This window comes from Etheostoma cragini, chromosome 21 (genome assembly GCF_013103735.1).
Source record: "Etheostoma cragini isolate CJK2018 chromosome 21, CSU_Ecrag_1.0, whole genome shotgun sequence".
Classification (NCBI taxonomy): domain Eukaryota; kingdom Metazoa; phylum Chordata; class Actinopteri; order Perciformes; family Percidae; genus Etheostoma; species Etheostoma cragini.
In genome coordinates, this window is record NC_048427.1 from 17,846,395 (window position 1) to 17,867,279 (window position 20,885).

The 20,885-nt window shown below is 38.9% G+C and overlaps 1 long non-coding RNA gene across 1 annotated transcript; it reads right to left on the bottom strand.

Moving 5' to 3' along the window:
* Positions 1-321: 321 nt before the first annotated feature.
* On the bottom strand, positions 322-15,527 carry LOC117937044. Its single transcript, XR_004655085.1, has 2 exons — positions 15,493-15,527; positions 322-430 (listed from the first exon to the last, which is right to left on the bottom strand). It is a non-coding gene; the product is annotated as an uncharacterized LOC117937044 (long non-coding RNA).
* Positions 15,528-20,885: the final 5,358 nt, after the last annotated feature.

Here is a 20,885-nt window from a genome sequence, read left to right on the forward strand (position 1 = left end):
GTTACTACGGTGTTTTTGTCATTTTTCCTTGCGTCTCGGGTAGTGAAGTCACTTATGCGACAAGTCACGTGTGCCACACAGCGACAAAAACGTAAATAACAACGGAGGGAGGAGAGAGATGTGCGTTTCCTAGCTGGAAATACAGTCCCTGTTTTGAGTTTGTGTCAGCTAAAGATGGCAATATTAAAGTTGGTTGGACACTCTGTGCTGGTGGTGACAAAGTGCTATCTAGCTATAAAAACACTACGTCAAATCAGAAGAAACATTCACAGCACACAATCAAACTTACGGAGCAAGTCCCCACCCCCCCAACCCCATATGTTTAGGCGGGAGGGGTGTTGTCAGCAGCTGCTGAATGTAATTTATAAAGGAACTTGTAATCTAACGTCGTTACTTTTAAAATCAAGTAATCTGCAAAGTAACTACGTTACTGTGGCAACACTGATTGTGGGTATGACGAGGAAGAAGAGACCATACAGCCCTATCCTATTATTTTTTGGCGTATTAGACCTTTTTAATTGACAGGACAGCTAAAGACCGGAATAGAGGCAGGGGGAAATAGCTGCAGTGGGATTTTTTTTAAGATTAAACCACATAAAACTATTCTGGCACTAAGGCTGCACCATTATGGCCAAAATGATAATCACGATTATTTTGATCAATATTGTGATTTGATTAACGATCCTGATTATTTGTTGATTTTAACACATTCAAAAACATATTTTATTGCCACATAGGCTATTTATAACTGCTTTCACATCCATATTATGCTACATTCTTCTTATGTTGAATATGTATGTTGTGTAGACATACAGCTGCAACACATGTAAATGAAAATTCGAAAATCTGAAATAAATAGCATAGGATTCTTTTCTTTTTTTATGTATCTCTGAGAAAGCTCCTCCACTTGTTTTTAACAATAACTGATTAAAAGAGCTAAGGAGAGAAAGGGAGTGCAATGGACGTACTCACAGAGAGACGGCTTACTCATTGTGAATGGGTCCAGCACGGGTCGAATGGCGGGTCAGCAGAGTTACACATGTTGTGTGTATGAAATGTCTGTATCGTCACTGCGCTGCATTTTTAGGAACAATGATATTCTGGCCATGGGTCACATCTTTCTAGCAGGCTCCGTCTCACACGCTGTTACTCTACGGACTGAAGTTAGTTCCATTCAATAACTTCTTCTGTGTTTTTTACCGTGGCGTCTGCGAATACAGAGTTGCCAGTGGAAACGCTGGTACAAATACAGGTTTGCCTCTCCTGCTTAACAATATACAGCTGTGTTAATAACAATAAACTGTGAACAAATGTCACGGCTATACAGAAGAAATGTGTCGTGTAACGCAAAATTAAACCATGTTGATATAAACAACATTACAGCAGATACGAGGACGTTAGGCGCACCGGTGCAACCAAAGGAAAAATATTACTCGCGCCCTAGAGCCCCGTGAGCTAACAGACACTAACTAGCACCATAGAGGCCTGTGAGCTAACAGACACTAACTAGCACCCTAGAGCCCCGTGAGCTAACAGACACTAACTAGCACCCTAGAGCCCTGTGAGTTAACAGACACTAACTAGCACCCTAGAGCCCTGTGAGCCAACAGACACTAACTAGCACCGACTAGCACTGGTCAGTGCTGTTGTCTGAAAGACAACACAGACGGGACAAAATGTTGCGTTTACTGGTAAACTGGTAAACCTTGAGACCTACGTATAACCGACTGCTATCTGTTGAATTGTCCTCCTGTTACTCTGTCCTCTGTGACTGTCTACATCTAGAAACTAAGCTGCGCGGTGGAGGGAACACCTCTGACTGGCACATGATCAGACAGTGGTTTACGGAGCAGTAGATTGGATTTGCAAAAAAACCCGGAGCATTGTACATACTGACACATTTTTAAAAAATCGCTCGATCACGCAAATTTGATCGTGGGAAGTCAAAAATCGTGATCGTGACTAAAATTCAATTTATTGTGCAGCCCTGTCTGGTACGACCTCTAAATACAATTATAAACCTGAAAATGAGCATACTATGAGCACAAATCTGATCTGTGACATGTATTTATTGTACAGTTCTATGTGTGTATTTTATTCCAGATTTCTTTATTGTCTTACCACAGTACAATGTAGTACAAAATGACGTGCAAAATTCAGAGCTTAAAAGAATAAAGCACAAAAACAATTAACACCGTGGAAAAGTTGAGTTATTAGTTATATGAATTAAAATTAATAAATGCTTATATGGGTGTGCAGAGCATGTAGAGTGATAAATATAAATATATAACATAACATCTAAAAAAAAAACTGAAAAATATAAATATCTAGATGCTAGATACATACAAGTGGGAAATAGTGTAAAGTATAAATATCCATATTTAATGTGAAATTTGGGTTTAAGTTAAGGTGCATTTCAAACAGATTATTTTGTACATGAATATTATTCAGATTGATAGGACTGTTTTAGTGTGTTTCATTGTTTGACAGTTTGACAGCAGTGGGGAAATTACTTTTTTATGCATTCATATTTCCTGATGGTTTACTACAGACCTACATTCCATAGAACACACTTTCTGAAGTTTGTACAAACCAGTGTTGGGGTTTAGACAGTTACATGACATATGTGTGTATTATATGGCTTTTGTGATTAGCTTTGTATTTGAGCAGCCTAAATCACAACAAAACATGATCCGCCGGTTCTCAGACCAAACGCGCCAATTAACCAATTAAGTCCCCTCATTAGCTCACTTACCTGTGTTATAATGAACGTGTTGAGCAAAGAGAGAGTCAAAGCAATAACATGTTAACTGGATTACACTCAATATCAGGAGGAAGACAAGGGAGGGGGGGTCCAAATTGATCACACTAGTGTGTGAGTGATTTAATCAGAAGCTAATATACTGCGTGTGTATATATATATATATATATATATATATATATATATATATATATATACACATATAACAAGAGAGAGAGAGAGAGATGGTGGTATTGTTTTTAATAAATGGGTTGTGGTTGAATTGGTATCACCTAACTTCTACAGTATATTAGGATTTGGCAACTTTTAAACTATGAAGTGTCTTTTCTTAATTTTCTTTTAAATCCGTGTGCCAGATGGGGAAATAGCTGCCAAAGAGCTCATTTGGCTTGCAGCATGCAAAGGGGAGGACTCTTCAACATTTCCAAAAAAATCTCTTGGACACTTTGTTGCTGTGCCATTGGATAAGCGACCGCTAATGGTGGCACATAGGTTGCTGAGCCCTGTTCTATATAATGATAATATAGATGACTTTTTAGAAGATAAATGAGTTTACCATTACAGTAAATGGGGCCTTTTAAAGTCCCCTGACATGCTTTTTGGATGCTTTTATATAGACCTTAGTGGTCCCCTAATATTGTATCTGAAGTCTCTTTTATATAGACCTTAGTGGCCCCCTAATACTGTATCTGAAGTCTCTGTTATATAGGTCTTAGTGGTTCCCTAACACTGTATCTGAAGTCTTTTATATAGGTCTTAGTGGTCCCCTAATACTGTATCTGAAGTCTTTTATATAGGTCTTAGTGGTCCCCTAATACTGTATCTGAAGTCTCTTTGATCTAGACCTTAGTGGTGCCCTAACACCATATCTGAAGTCTCTTTCTCAAAAGTCAGCCTCATAAGGGGCAAGATTCCAGATTGGCCCATCTGAGCTTTTGTTTTCACAAAGGCAGAGCAGGATACCCAGACACCTATTGCCAGAATGAGAATATTTATGAGAATGCCATAAATAGATGACTAATTAGCCACCTCACTACAAATTACAGGGTCACAATTGATAAAAACACTGTCCTTCCAGTTTTTATTTTTCAAATGTCATCCTTTGTCTGGAATTTGGCGTACCACAAAGGTAAAACACACATACATTTGATTGTCTCACTTCAAGTAGGATAAGCAGGATGTTCAAAATAAAGAGCACAATTGATCTCACATTTCAACAAAGCATAACATTGTTAAAGTTAATGAAGATGATCAGATATCGTAATGGTATCGATAAAGTCATAAAAGTAATGGGGGAGATACACATGTTTAATAATGCCTGAATGCCACTCGCCCATTTACCAGCCTGTAAATTTTTATGAGTCTAGTTCAATGGACAAGAGTGTGTGTGTGTGTGTGTGTGTGTGTGTGTGTTCATGTTTACGTCACTTGGCTGGTCAGGATCCTAATCACCCAGGCTATTAGAGAAGAGTCAAGCCTCATGGGGCTCCAGTGGTTTAATGTATTAATATGTATGTGTAAATGTAATGGTTCTTATAGGCTGCCGCTCATTAAAGAATTTGCTCTGAAATATTGACTGACAGTAATAGCATCCACAGTACTTTCTGGAAATGGGACAAACATTAAGAACTACAGTAGCTAGAATAAGTTTACACACCCATGCTAACGTTGATTAAAAAGAGGACTAAAAAAAACATCTTTTGGAAATTTATCTTAATGCCTTGATTCAAAAAAATTAGGAAAATCCAACCTTTTAAGAACACTAATTGTCTTTGTGAATGAATAATGTATGGTAAATAAATAAAGGTTCTTCCTTAAAATACAGGGCGCATAAGTATACACCACCCATGTTAAATTCCCATAGAGACAGGCACATTTTTATTTTTAGAGGCCAGTTATTTCATGGATCAGGATACTATGCATCCTCATAAAATTCCCTTGGCCTTTGGAATTAAAATACCAGCCCCAAAAATAAAATAACATGATTTGTTATTGTCACAACAGAACAGAGGAACATCAAAATATATTAAAGGTCTGATAAATAAAATGTATAAAAATACAAACTTAAGACATGAAACAAAAACACAATAACAAAAATAAAAGTCTGAATGTTGCCAACAGAGGCGTTGTAGAGCGCCCTCTGGTGGACAAACTATGCAACACCAATGCTTCTAACATGGTTGACAGTCCGTTTTTATTTTTTTGATATTCATTCATCAGAATTTATTTGTCATTATGGAGGATTCTAATTCATGAATATTTAAAAAAATCTGGAAGTGCCTAATATCGGCCTGTCGATATATCGGTCAGGCTGTAATTAATAGGTATCATCTCTGAACTGTATGGTAACCCATGTATCGATTCGGGGGGGATGCACACTCCTAACATACACGGTTTTCCTATAAATAAGGTCAAATTGACCTATTTAAACCACATGATGTGTGCTAGACTTTGACAACAAAATTTAGCAGCAGCAACAAAAACACAGAAGACAAGTGAAGACATAAGGCTGATGTGAGACATTAATAACGGCTCCGGTGGTTAATTATTTTGATGGACAGCAACTTATTGCTGAGAGACGCTCCATGTATGATTAATGCACGCATCAACTAATGGGTAAACTTCCACCTTGTTTGGACAACACAATAGACACAAAACAACACACAGAGGAGATGGTTAGTTGGGCTCTACCTAGCCCTCATGTCTCACTGTGACTGCTGCTAGTAAATTAAATAGCGATTAGTTGAGGTCATTTGTTAGCTTGTCTGACACCAGACCAGCTCCTGGGAGGTGCTGGAAGATGAATGGAGCGCTCCACGAGTACAAAGTCAACAGGTGAAGATTAACTGGCTTTAATGATGCCATTTGCTTAATGTCTTTGCCATTTTCTTTCTATCTGTTTGTCTTCTGTCGTTTGTCCAGAAACAAAGTAAACTGAGATGAATTGTTGGTCAAACTGTTGTGGATTGTTGTTCATTGGAGAACATTGTGTTCTAGTCAAAGTATTTTAAAACATGAGACACTTAAGGTAGCACTACCACAATGTAAAAACTCTCCATTTTAGTAAACGTCCTGCATTTAAAAGTAAAATTCTAAATAAGAAGTACGTTGGTATTATCTATTATAAAGTCAGGAACCTCTGTCTTTGAATGAGTGAGTGAGTCTGTCCTGCTGTAGGTGTCGCCGATGTGACCCGCATGGGTAAAAGAAGTCGCATGCAGAAACATTGTTTCAAGTCCAATATAATAAGTTTGTCATAATGACTTATAACATGTCTTTTAATATAGCACAGTGGAGTGTCTGTCATCTAAACTGATAAAGTCAGTTAAACAGCTAAAGTGTCAGTAGGCACCTGTGTGTTTCATCAGATAATTAGGACATATGTCAGATAAAATCTTGTGTAAAATCAGTTTGACAGAAGCTTTCAACTCTTACGCATTGTCTAGATTGCACGCATCACGTATTCGGACCATTCACAGAGCCGATGTTCAGAGGAATGTATCTTTTTTTAACTGCAGTGCACACACAGCTTGGGATTGTGTAAGTCACAGGTGAGACGTTGAGCTTTTGCTTTGGGATTGTTGTTTCTTCAACGCCGTGAAACGGCAATCTACTGTCAGCTGTTATCAAAGGACACGGGTGAGGGAACACGAAACAAACTCTCAAAACTAAACTGCCAATATACTTATTGACAGTCATTAAGACGTTTTCTGTATATTGGTAGTTTAATTTAAAGTGCCCATATGCTCATTTATATATTTTGAGGTGGTACCAGAATATGTTTTCATGGCTTCATTTTCAAAAAACACCAGATTTTTGTTGTACTGTACATTGCTGCAGATCCTGTTTTTTTTGTGTGTGTTCAGGTCTCTGTTTGATCTACAGAGTGAGACACCTCACTTCTATACTATCTTTGTTGGGAGTTGCACATGCTCAGTAGCTAGGTGAGCTCCCATCAGCTAGATAAATCGTTCTCCAGCTTTGGTCAGTCCAAGGCAGGATAAAGTGGGAGACGTCTTCTATACATGGGCTACTTGTGGAACACCTGCAGAACAGGGACAGGAAGTAGTTCTTTGGGAGATAACGGTCAACTAATGGCTGTTGTAGCAGTGTTTTGCCTTTGAGAACGAGCTAGCATGCTAGCGCTAGCATGTGCTACGTTTAGACACTTTGTCTCGTCTAGTGACGTAGAAAGCCGTGCAGATGTTGAACAGCTCACCCGGAGACTGAAGGCAGAGGACATTCAGGAACCGGGTCTCACACATAACAGCATGGATAGCTTTTTTCCAAGTTTGTCTGCGTATAGAAGCACCAGAGACACAAAATTACACCCCAAAAATCACAGAAAAGATATATGGAGACTGTCCTATTTTTTCGTGCCCATAGAGCAGATCTCTGCAGTGCAAAAGCACCACTTCCTTGTTGCACACACACTTGTTCATGTGCCCAGTGTGTAGCCGTAATACAAGGCTTTGTAGTTCAATGAATAACAATGCATCATATTTTAATTATGTATTGTGAGTAAAATCTGAATCTGCAATGTAACCAGTAACGTTTCTCTGTCAGGTATATGTACTAGTACATTGTTTTCCTCTTAAGTAGAGGTACACCGTAAGTCAGTAGTATACAGTTGTGTTGCTTTGGGGGCCTTCTGTGAGTTATTATAAAAAAAGCTGCAAGCAGCAATACTGTAGGCCAAGCAATCAGCCCATTCACTGCACTAGTGCAGAGAATTATAGTAAACTGTAGACTCACATTATTAAATTGTATAAGGCACGTTTGGTCATAAAATCACCGTCAGCATCAACCTTTAGTAAATTGAAAATGGAAAAATTAATAAAAATCTTAGTTTAAAGCAAATAGCATAACATAATTACATTGTATTCTGATATGTGTGCATTTCTCCCGTGTCCCTTTTACAAGACACCAGTGTCTAATGTTACCAGAGAAGATGTGACATGTTTCCACCTCTGTCTGTTTGCCCCCCCCCCCCCCCCATCTCCTTGCATTGAACATGATGTGAAGTAAAGGTGACATATAACACGACTGGTAGTGAACCTTTCGAAATGTAAGACTCTGCTTCCCTGTAGTTGGAGGCATCCATTAGTTCATAGCAGCCCTATCATTTTCAGTCACAGCTCTCACTCTCAAACTCAGAGGATGGGTATCGATGGGTGTCATAATGACACATACACACATATGCAATACTTACCTACATTCATGCCAACGTGTGCAAGAGCAAGTATAAGCTCTTTCTCCATCTTTTCTCTGGTGACGCTGATATGAGGGAGCTTTTTTGTTTAAACGCTTTATTGCTGTTACAGGACATTAGCATTAATGTTTTCTGATGATGGTACAGAAGTCAAATGTCAATGGTGGAGCCCGGCTCAGTCTAATGACTGAGGCAAGGGATCGCTTTAATGAGAGGAAACCAATTTAGTCTGACCCGCTGATCTTTGGCTGCTCCCATGTGATTCTCCAGACATGCTGGGGATGATAAATGGGAGCTACGAGATTCATTACACAATTATATAGCCATCCCGTAAAAAATGGGATTTTGATCTCTGACAAATCCTATTTGGCACAAGGGTTTTAGATTTCACTTCAAATGACGGTCGTCCTGAAATTGTTAAATGAATAAATACTTATATTGAGTAATTTTCTGCCGCTAAGGGTCTCTCAAGCAAAATATTGGATGGTAATCCCAAACTTTTGATGACGTTGTGAAGTTTTGTGGAATTATGGGTGTTGTAGTTGTAATTGTCGAACACTACCGCCAATCAGAATGCATCTGTTCACGGACGAGTTTTCCTATTCACGTTACGTTTAGTAATGTTTTTTCATGTCAATCTAATAAAATAGCTGCCGTTGCTCCAACATTATTATGTTTTTCTACAGCCAACAACACAGGTTCTAAAATGATAAGTAAAATAAATGTCAATGTCATTTTGCACTAAAATAAAAGTATTTATTGCACTAAAATAGATGTACCTTCCTCCACAGCACTGCGGAGGAGGGTCTGGCTAGTCCACACAGCAATCCAGGATGGGAGAAAAACGTGCTCTGGTTTATTGGCATTTCATTAAACCAAACACAATCGTCATGAGCAGTGTTACACGCAAAATAGCCTCAGGAAGGAACTGGTTTTGGTGGAACATGTGTACTTTCAGAAGTAGTTTTAGTCGTGCAACAGAAACCTCTGATTGGACAGATAGTCTAGCTAGCTGTCTGGATTTACCCTAAAGAGATCTGGGGAGCAGGTAAGGACTACCCTAAGTAGGACTACCCTAACCCTAACCCTCAGTAATCCACCGGAGTTTAAAACTCCAAAGAAAAGAGCGTGATCCGAGTCAGAAATACTTTATTGATCCCTGTAGGTAAATTCTGGGTTACAGTTGCAAGAAGTATATAAATATAAATAAAGAAACATCAGGAGTGTGGATGTGTACTGTAGTTAAGGAGACCGGTAATAATGAATAAATAATAGCAGCAGACTGTTGTACATTATATTTTAAGCCGGTGTTATTGCACAAAACAGATAATATATTCCAGTTTGAAACTCACTCACTAAAGTGTGTGTCAGTGTGATCCGGCGGAATTTCCGGCAGCAGCGTACCAATCCCGGAAGTGAAACATCGTCGATTTAGACTACTCTTTGTCTTACTTTGCCAATATTAGTTCCAGCTCCCATCACTCCTCTGGAAGAAAAACAAACACACACACACACACACACAAACACACACAACCTGCATCCCACACACCGCTCTCTTCTCATGTAACAAATGCCATGCTCTCTAGAAAGCCACAGATGATCTCTGTTGCACACACACACACCTTAGACGAGGATGGGGTAGAACTGTCCTCAGCTTCCACTCAGAAACAGTCAGAAACAGCAACACTCCAACACCAACCAGTAAACTGACCGAGACAGACACAAAGTGAGGGAATCCTGTGGGGAAAAAAGAGGTTTTGCCAAAACAGCTTGGCACGCAGAGGTAGCAACCAGGCCGCAAGGCCGGTGTTTTGTCCAGGGAGGTGGACGCCTCCAGCACTGCAGCGTCGTACAGTGAGTAGAGACAGCAGCTCTGCATACACTTCTACTGATTTGTCCAAAATTAAATCACAAAAACTATGTTGTGACTTTAACCACAAAACTACATACAGTCCTTCGATCATGTACAGATTTGTGCTTTTTTTGTTGCCTTTTTGTCTGTTACACAAACTGTTACAAAACGAACCCCTTTTGCTGCTGCAGGGTCCATGCTGTTAGTTGGTATTATGATGGAAATGCTGTCTTTTGGACCAGTGAGTGGCTCATTTCATGGAGTGGATTGTTGAGGGAGCAAAAAAAGGGGGATTTTTTTCTCATCCTCCAAAATAATATTCACACATATTTCCATGTGTGGGTTTTCAAGTTTTGCGGAATTTGAATGAACATTTTTCAAAGTCACAGTAAGCAGATTGGTACAATGTGACAGCATAGGCAACGTGTAGTAGCCCTGATTCAGTTTGTTTTTCACCTATACTCTTGCCAAAAATCTTCAATTGTTTTCAGGATTTTCTTTCCTTTTTATATATTTCTGGGTTTTAAGAGCAAGAATAATCAGCCAACTGCGTTGTTATTGTTGTTAAACTGGGGGGGAAAAAAGAGCTTCCCATCTATTTTCTTTTCTCCAAAAATATTTTTATCTTCACCATTAATTCCAGCGGTGGAATATTTCCAGTAAAGCACTATTCTAAAATAGCAACAATCAGATCATGGTAATTCTCCTCACCACTGTCACGTGTTATCTCAGTGCCGTCTTTCTTAGATTCCTTTGATGGTCAGCCTCAATAGAGGAAAGAGCCACCTACACCAAATTACCAAGAAAAACAGAAACCTCCCACGGCCTGAGGAGAAGAAAGAGAATCTGCCGGTCAAACAGGCTGCCATCTCCCACATGGTCATCCTCCCCACTCTCTGTGTGTGTGTGTGTGTGTGTGTGTGTGTTGGGGGGATGTCGTGGCAGTGCTGGGTGACACGGGGAATCTGGGATTGTGGGTGGACAGTGACAGCCCTGAGAGCACATGAAGGTAGAGAGACAATGAGAGGGAATGAAAAGGGGGGAGAGAGCAGAGCAGACTTTCAACCCGTTGGCTTCCTTTCCACGACGCACTTTTTTTACGTCAGCACTTTACTTCCTTTATCCCTTTACTTTACTTTATCCCAAACACGAGTCCTCTATGGAAAATAACCATAACCATAACCATTGTTTGGGAATTCATTTTGGTTACACTCTCTTACACAGGTGCTGTACTTCTCAAGCATTTCCAAGAAAAGAACTAAAATGTGAATGTAAATTTGGACGATGTTAAAAGGTGTTCATATGTATTTTGTGTACATGTATTCAGTATTTCCTATGTTTTTGTTTCTAGGTGTAATTATTGCTTAGCAACCTCAGAGGGTAAGTTAGCTTAGCATGTATGAATACAAACTAGGGCTGCACGCTATTAGGAAAATATCTAATTGCGATTATTTTGACTCTTATTGAGATTGCGACATGAGTCACGTTATTGGAGGGAATGATCGTTTTTGTATCATTCTCATTTTCATTGAAAAATATAGAAAAAGGAAATTAAAAAGTAATTGGAGGGTGATTTTTTTTTTTTTTTTTTAAGCCTGTAGGATGGGATTTGTAGGCCTGGGATGTCTCTGCAGCACCACAATACTTTATTTTAAAATTGTTTGACACATATTTTGCATTTGACAAATATAGTTTTTTCTTTGATCGTTGTTCTTGGGTACTTCCAATACTTCGTCAAATCATTTCCTCTATTTTCCCTTTAAACAGTATGAAATCAGACCCTAGTCTACATTTTGATTTATTAATTAATCCTGTATATTGACTAAAGTAATGACAAAAGCCCATAATTAAGTACATTTATTTTTGTTATCCAAACATTCTAAGGATGCCATATTTTTTATAATTCTTTTGAATTCAATTTGAACTCCTTCCCTATGTGACAAAGCACATGAAGTTGTCAAATGCTTGTCGTATACGTGCATATACTGTACTGTACACATCCACCCATTCAATATTTATTTCCTTGCTTTATTTATATTGTTAACCTTACAGAAAGACTTGACTATATACAGTATGTATATATATATATATATATGCTAATATATAAAGTTGATTAAAAAGAGGAAAAAAAACATCTTTTTGAAATTGATCTTGAAGCCTTAATTCAAAATATTTAGGAAAATCCAACGTTTTAAGAACACCAATTTTCTTGGCATTGTTTTTATTTCAGTTAGCCTAATAGCTGGTTTGATCTGCATTGAGAGATGATTTTATGGAAAGTTTCCCATGCCAATCTCTATGTATGGTGAAGGGTATGTGATGATGTCTTGGGGAGGGGTGTAGTTTAATTTCAGAGGCCAAGGGAACTGGCCTCAAAAAATAAAAAATCTGCCTGCCTCTATGGGAATTTAACATATGGGTGTGTGTACTTATGCCCCCTGTATTTTAGAGAAGAACATTTATTTATTTATACAATACATTATTCATTCACAAAGAAAATTGGTGTCCTTAAAAGGTTGGATTTTCCTACATTTTTTGAATTAGGCATTAAGATCAATTTACAAAAGATGTTTTTTTATTCCTTTTTTTAATCAACTTTAGCATGTATGTTCAAACGTATTTAAGCCTGTGTGTGTGTGTGTGTGTAATACACCCACACACCCACACACACACACACACACATGCCTATTTTTAACATACTATTAGGCCTGTCTAGTCCTTTCTGTGTAAGTAGAGCAATGCAAAACTGCTGTCTGTTTACTAGTAAGTGCATTGTGCACACACACTTACAAAGCTGATTCTTGTCATCGTTCAAATATCATTTTATTCCATCCTACAGATTTCTCAGATATTTCCGTAACTCCGGGTGGATTTGCTTTTAACTGTGGCTCAATAAAACATACAATCCCGTAAACTTTAAATAGTAAAATGTGAACCAGTTCCTTTAGGTTGCCATCTTTGTGTGATCTGCTTTGGGAGCGTCAACATCTGGAATGCGTTGCAGAATGTATTTCTTGGCATGACAACGAGAATGTACCTGGGAAGCGTGTGTGTAAGGAATGATGGCAGAAATAGCTGCGCTCAAAAAGTATAGTTTAGATTAGATTATACTTTATTTACCCCACAACGGGGACATTTCTTTATTACAGCGGTAGCATTTTCTTCAATAACAGCAACAAACAAAAACACACAAACAAGTAAACACACAAGAAATACAAACAATAAACAATGATTGTAAGCAAAATGGCGTCAAATAATGGTATTTTAAAGTGCGGTTGCCATGATACAAGAAACAATATTGCGGTGTAAGTGACGTTAAAATTAAATTGAATGTGTAATTAGAGTAACGAAGCAAGAGTCGGTGGTCGGTTTGGGTTCACTCATGCAGATGTGCCGTTAACAACAGCAAAATTCATTAGGAGTTTTTTTACTTGAATTCATTTCCCCGAGTTCCCCATTAAACAAAAAGCAGAATCACTTTAAGTGTTTTTCACTTTTGTAACTTTATAACTCATAGCGACACAAATACACCCAGAGCAAGGATATCAAATATGTTCAAATCGTGAAAAAAAAAACACTCAAATTTGGGGCCAAATCTCCAAATGGGGGGTTTGGAACTTTATTTGCTGTCGAGCAGAGAAACAACGGAACACAAAGGGATTATGTAAGTCAGCGCAGTGATGGCAGCAGCAGATGAATGTTGATTGATCTTGTGAGGAGGGAGCTGGAGGGGCCCGGGGCCCCCGCTGCTCTCGGCCCCGCTGACTACGGAGCCGATGCTGGGATAAAAGATTTGTAATCGAGCGGCCGGTGTAGCGTGGGCGCGCCAAGGGTTCAGCCATCAAACCCCAAAGGCCTCGTCAGCAAACCCCTCCTTCTCTCGCTCTTTCCCTCCCCCCCCCCCCCTTCACTCCTAGACCTCCTCATTGTTTTTCTCTTCTTTGTTTTCATCTCCTTGCTCCTCTTCCGTTCCTTCCTTTCCTTCTGCGCTTCATTCCTCCTTTCTCTCCTTTTCTCTATACTTCCTTTCCATCGTTCTCGTCTCTCCCTCCATTACTCCAACCCTGGTTGTTTTCTTTCCTCCAGCACATCGCTTTTCTCTCTTTCACTTCTTTCCCTTTTCACTCAATCCTCTCTTTCTTTACAGTTGCACAGTACATACTTCCTCTAATTTTTCACTTTCTCTCCTTTTCTCCTTTCTTCTCAACATCTTTCTGAACTCCCTTCAGAAAGATTCCCTTTTGCTTCTCTCCTCTTTTTTCCTCTGATTGTTTTCCCTCCTTCACCTTGTTTCTTCCCTCGTCTCCTTCCTTAATCTTATGCTCTTCTTTCAACCTTCCACTGCTCCTCTGCTCCTCTTTCCTTCACTCCCTTTCACACTCATTGTTTTCCATTTCCTCCTCCAATTCTGTTCTTCCACTCTCATTTCTTTTCTTCTGCTTCCCTTCCTTATCTCTTTCCTCTTCTTTAATTCTTTAATTTCTTTTTCTTCTCCATCCACTACCACTCCACTTCCTTCTTTCATTTCTTTATCTCTCTGTTCTGCGGCGTGTGCTACATTATTTTAACCTTCATCTACTGCCCTTTTCTTGGATTTCCATCCTTTCCTCTGTCTTTGCATCCTTTGGCTCCCTCCAATTTCTCCCTTCTTTCTCCCTCTCTTCTCCTTCCTATTTCCTATATCTTCTTCCTTTTTCCCCCTCCCTCCTTCCCTCACTCCCTCTCTGTCCCCCTTTCTTTGCTTTACTTCTCTCCATTTCTTCCTGTCTTTTCCCTACACCCCACTTTCCTCTCCTCCTCTCTTATCTGGCAAGGCTTTCATTCCTCTCTCACTTCTCTGCCACAGTGTGCAAACATTTTTGCACCCGTGGGCGAGACAAGAGAAATACAGGCTGCATTATCTGAGGACGTCCCCGCAGCCAAACCGTTTCCTCATCTGAGTTTGTGGAGGCGGACGAGAAACATTCCTGAAAATGTGAAACATTCAGATGAGGCTTATTAACGCCGGGGCTTTTCAAACGCTGTCAGTGTTTTGCAGAAACTTAGAAGCTTTTGTGTTGGCTCAGCTATTGTCAATGGACTGCTCACACAATCAGCATCTTATGGGTTTAGACTGAGCCGCTCACTGTGGGCTAAACACACTGCTGTCTATGACCTACTGTATACACGGCTCATCATATGATGTGCATTGTTGTCAGGTCAACGTTTCTTGAATTGTATTGTTCCAAAATACTAATGATGATTAAGAGGGTTTAAGACCTGACGGGAAGTTAGAGACCAGCTTATTTATATCTTAATAAATGACTAAATAAACAACCCTACATTAAAACTTTTTGTAAGTGCAATAACTTAACTTCAAGTGTCAAGTGAACAAAACTAATATTTCTACATTGATCGAAAACGCTTTCTGTTCTTTTACTTAAGTAAAAGTACCGATGCCACACAGTAAAAATATTTGTCAGTCACTCCAAATTCTACTTGTGTTACAGTACAAGAGTATTAGCATCACATTGAAGTACAGAAAGTGCAACAGTGCTTATCATGCAGAATTTCAATTTTATTCTATCGTAAATTATTGATGGATCTAAGTATCACTTCAGTGTTGCAGCTGGTAAGTTAAGCTACTTTCAACACTTCTTGGTAGTTTAATTTAAATTATTACTGTACATTACTGTAAAAATCGGAATATGCAAAGTAACTTACTACAGCTTTAAAATAAATTTAGTGCCGTAAAAAAAAAAAGTATCCATTTGTACGGAGCCTGGGAGGTGACGGAAGAAAAAAAAACTGGGGACATACACTTTTGCAAGATATCGAGTTTTCAATAACAATACAGCTAACCTAGCTTATAGCGCTCCATAGCACCTCCGGGGCTCCTTACATTTAAAATGTAATGGAGGAAGAAGAAAAAAAAAAAAAAAAAAGTAGGAGAAAATGGAAATACTCATACTTTTGTCAAGTACAAGTAGCCCAGAAGCACATCATTTAAGCCACTGCATTACATGTCAAACTTTACCGTCCTTTTTTTTTTAATTCATTTAAATTAGATTCTAAGAAGTTTTATGGATTATGAGAAATCCAGTTTTCTTCAGCAAGTTGACCGTAGTGGCCAAACAGTAAAATTACAACGACTCCGCATTGATCCAATCAGCCCAATAACATTTGAAAACTGTGAGCGCTGCACTGTTTAGTTTAGTTTCAGTTGATTTTATTTCACAGAACCTAAAAAACAAAGTCCATTGAATAAAACAAAAATATATGTAGAAACCTGTACCTTTTATAAAAACCTCACATGTAGACGTACAAAATCAAAAATAAATTTTTAGGTATCTGATTTAATCACTTAATCACCATTCAAGTTAACGGAGAGAACGATCATCCAGGTCATTTTACATGCAGTTTTTGCTCTTTGATGGCTTCATTCGCCACATACCAACTCTCCTAGGAGTGTACGGGAAACCAGGAATTACATTTCAACACAGGGAGAGCATCAAGACAGGACCATAACATTAGTGGTTAAAGCAGGACTCATGTTAAATTACTATCCAGACAGTTAAAATTGTATTTTAGTGGTGCTCGTTCAGAAACCAAATGAAGAAAATCAGCACACACTAGATGACGGGGTAGGTGGGACATTGTTACCCCAGCCTTGCTCTCACACACAACACAGGTCTTGATATCCAGGTTATGTAACTTGTACATCTATGTGACTGTGTGTGTGAATTAACATGACGAGAGACAGTTAATTTGGCGCATATCTCCAGGATCTGGCAGCAGATGATCTACAGCTAGTGACAAGAGACAATATATATATGGTCTGTAAAATGGAGAACAGCCTCATTAGTCACAGCTTTCATTATGTCATGAGTGTGTGTGTGTGTGTGTGTGTGTTGATGTTCTAACGTGCCATCCTTTCATGACTTGAATGCACCACTATTGTGTATGTTTTATGCATGCATATTTAAAGTGTGTGTGTGTGTGTCCATATATCAACCTCTGGTGGATTTCTGAGGACTATGGTGAACTGGTCCTCAGATCACTGCATGGTGAATCCAGACATATTTAGGTCGTTTACTCCCCGGATTATATTTGTTGACTTCCCCTAGTTTCCTATTTGGCATTTATCATATCTACTAGTCTGGAGTGGGTTAGCTTGTGACGGGGTTAGCTATATCAGTTTAACCACAGACACATTTTCACACAGTTTTTGTATTGCTGTACCTTAAATGAAAAGAAATGGACTTAACCCTTTTAAAATTGACCCGTTTCAAAGTGTTTTATATCAGAAATATGGATTTCTTTCAACCAAATTGCCCAAAAATAACATGGATGATTCCATACAGCATTCTTCAGGTTAAAATGAATGTTTACTTTCATTTAGTTTTTGGGGTGTTTTATTTAATCTTATAGAAGTTGAATTCAAAACAATATCCGGACTTAACTTTGACATATCTATGATCCACTCAACATCACCTGATCTTAACTGTTAGTCAAAATAAATCATAATTTCTGCCTCTTTACCTAAAAACTCATGCATAACTTGATACAAATGAGGTTTGTTGACCATGAATTCAAAGAATAAGTGAAAAACCTATTATTAAACCCCCAAAAAGTGTGAAAAAAGTGATAATTAAATTAAAAATTGTGAATAAAACATCGGAAAAGCACCCAAAGAAATCCTGGAAGAACAAGTTCATGGTTAACGGGAAGACAACGCAAGGGTTAAAATGGATGATAGTTTTGCGTCTTTAGTGCGTTGAATTCATACCCCTATGTTGGCAAGTGGCTCTGGAAGGATTTGAAGCCACACCCCCGTGTATTACTAAGTCCACCAGCAGTACGGGACATGACAGAAAGAGACAGGACAGGACTAAGAAGTGAACCCAGCTCTTCACTGGAGACGGCAGTGTTTCCACAGTGGAACAGAGCTGTGCAGGGTTATGTCAGATCAGTCAGACCACAGCAGCGCTGCAGTGTAGTGTGGAGCAGAGGTGGATGGTGACGGGGACAATGACTGTACACTTACAGCTATGACACTTACTCTGGAACTTTACAGGGGCGGCTACATGTTTGTCTAAACAGGGTGCAGGCTAGTGTCTGCATGCACACATGCAGCCTGTATACTGAAACCATTTACATTGACATTAAAACAGACTGAAAACACCTCATGTTCAGTGGTTATTATATCATATATACACATGTGTTTTAGATTCACTAAATAGGACTTGTAGGCAGAGGAAACGGAAAGAAAGAGTTAGAAACAAAGGAAACAACAAAGGAAACAAAGTCAGAAACAAAGGAAGTCGTAGACTGTGTGTATTTGCTTGTGTGTTTGTGCCTGTGCATGTGTGTGAGCATGTGTGTGTGTGTGTGTTTTTGTGGCCAACCTCTGTTTCTGAGCTATGCATGCATTATGGTAAACCTCTGCTACACAGGTATGTCAACAGAAACTCCTCAACTTCATCTAAAAAATATTGCCATATTGATGTTTTTCATGAATGCCTATTTGCTAAATTGAGCTTGAGGAGCAGCCCCATTACATATAATAAAGTCAAACTTCCCAGAAAAAATCATTTGAATGGTTAGGATATTTTTCTATTTCTCACATGCCCATATTCAAGTAATATTGCAATAATTTTTGGTCATGGTGATTGTTCTTTCCCAATCCCATCTCGTTCTAAGCCTTGATTTTAAAGAAAGTTCTCATTTAAAAGTGCATTCTAGAATTAGCTAAAGCTAAAATGAGGCTTCAGCAGTCTGGGTTAACCAAATCAAATTGGTATTCATAATAGAATGTGTATATAGTTTTATCTCTCACTTTGGAAGACAATCAAAGACTGTTTCAATCAATACAGAAATTACGAAACATGTTATATATGTTACCCCCCACGAAGCTGCTGTTCAGGCTGTCTGAGACAACGCATGTCTCTGTACATATCAGAGGTTTCTCACTCTGCAGATCTTCTTTTATCCATTCCTCTCTTTCTCTTATTTCTTTCTTCCCCTCTGTCTTGGACAGATATCAGAGCATTTCCACATCCTTTCATGTTTCACAAAGCAAGCGATGAAAGCTGTCAGTCTGGGGTGCAACAAAGCTAACAGTCATGGTGGCAGGAAAGCTGCTTTCCAAAAAAAAAGAATTATGGATTTAAGAGCGCTGACTTTCAGAATTAGGGGTAATGATCTTCCACCTCAAGAAAAATGGCGTGAGTGTGTGTTCCGGTGGGCACTGGTGTGACGGTCCTGTTGAAGTGCCTTTGAGCAGAACATTGAAGAACCTGCTGCTCACTGTAAAAGCAGCCCTGGATCAAAGTTCAGGGCATGTGCTTTGGCTTTGAATTTGTTGCCACAGGTCGGTACAGAAACTACTTTGAACAAAAGTACAAGAGAAAAGAAATATACACAGGACAGGATAAATATAAAATCCATACAAATTCACAAATACTGGATACATTTCCCAACAGTGGTGTATTTTCATACCTTTGTGGATACTTCTTTAAAGGGCCCATGACAGGGTGCTCTTTGGATTCTGATATATAGGCCTTAGTGGTCCCGTAATACTGTATCTGAAGTCTCTTTTATATAGACCTTAGTAGTCCCTAATACTGTATCTGAAGTCTCTTTTATATAGACCTTAGTGGTCCCTAATACTGTATCTGAAGTCTCTTTTATATAGACCTTAGTGGTCCCCTAATACTGTATCTGAAGTCTCTTTTATATAGACCTTAGTGGTCCCCTAATACTGTATCTGAAGTCTCTTTTATATAGACCTTAGTAGTCCCCAATACTGTATCTGAAGTCTCTTTTATATAGACCTTAGTGGTCCCCTAATACTGTATCTGAAGTCTCTTTTATATAGACCTTAGTGGTCCCCTAATACTGTATCTGAAGTCTCTCTTAAATAGACCTTAGTGGTCCCCTAATACTGTATCTGAAGTCTCTTTTATATAGACCTTAGTGGTCCCCTAATACTGTATCTGAAGTCTCTCTTAAATAGACCTTAGTGGTCCCCTAGTACTGTATCTGAAGTCCCTTTGCTCTTTGCTCATCAAATAAACACTCACACACATTCACACTCCGATGGCGCAGCATGATTCAGTGTCTTGCCCAAGGACATTTCGACATGGGACTGCAGGGCCACTAAACCTCCAACCTTCCAATTGGGAGGCAACCGCTCTACCACTAAGCCACAGCCACCCCTGTGGGGGGAAAGGTGGAGGCTGGGGGTGTGACCTAGACCAACTGTCACTTTGCTTGTTTGAATGATGTCTCTCTCATGGGTGGGCCAAATTCTCTGGGCGGGCAAAGCAAAAAGGGGAGTTAATCTTGCCCCTTATGACCTCATAAGGAGCAAGATTCCAGATCGGCCCATCTGAGCTTTCATTTTTCTCAAAGGCAGAGCAGGATACCCAGGGCTCCGTTTGCACCTGTCGCCATTTCTAGCCACTGATAGCCATAGACAGGCTGGGGGGAATGCACACTAATTTTTAAAAAATTCCTAAAGAAAGGAAATTTTTATAACATAAGGAACTTAAGGAATAGTTCAAGAAAAAAAAAATTCTTCTGTTTTCCGAGAGTAAGTTGAGAAGCTTATTATCAATCTCATGAATCTGGTTTGTGGTATAATGAGTCAATGCTCTGTTTTGACACCTATCCTGATTTCGCACAATATTGTTCAGATGTGTGTGTTTCAAAACATGAATGCTGGCTCTTTTAAAATACAATCTTTTTAGTTGGGACTCTCATCCTGACCCAAGCTCTGGACTTAACACCAAGACTTTATATTGCTCTTCTTATCTCACTGTCAATTCAATCAGAAGAGACTATGTGTAAGCCACATGTGCAAAATATGAAATGCACAAGGTCTTAAAACAATTGTAAAAAATGTACAAAGTCTTTGGAGAAAGGGCAAGGGGTTGACTGAGGATACGCATTGTGATCATCCAGTACACTCTTGTTCAGGATATTTCGAGGCTAGATAAATCTAAATCAAAAATTCAAATATGAACACATAATAATCCATTCATATTCATATTATTAAGAATACTTCAATATATGAA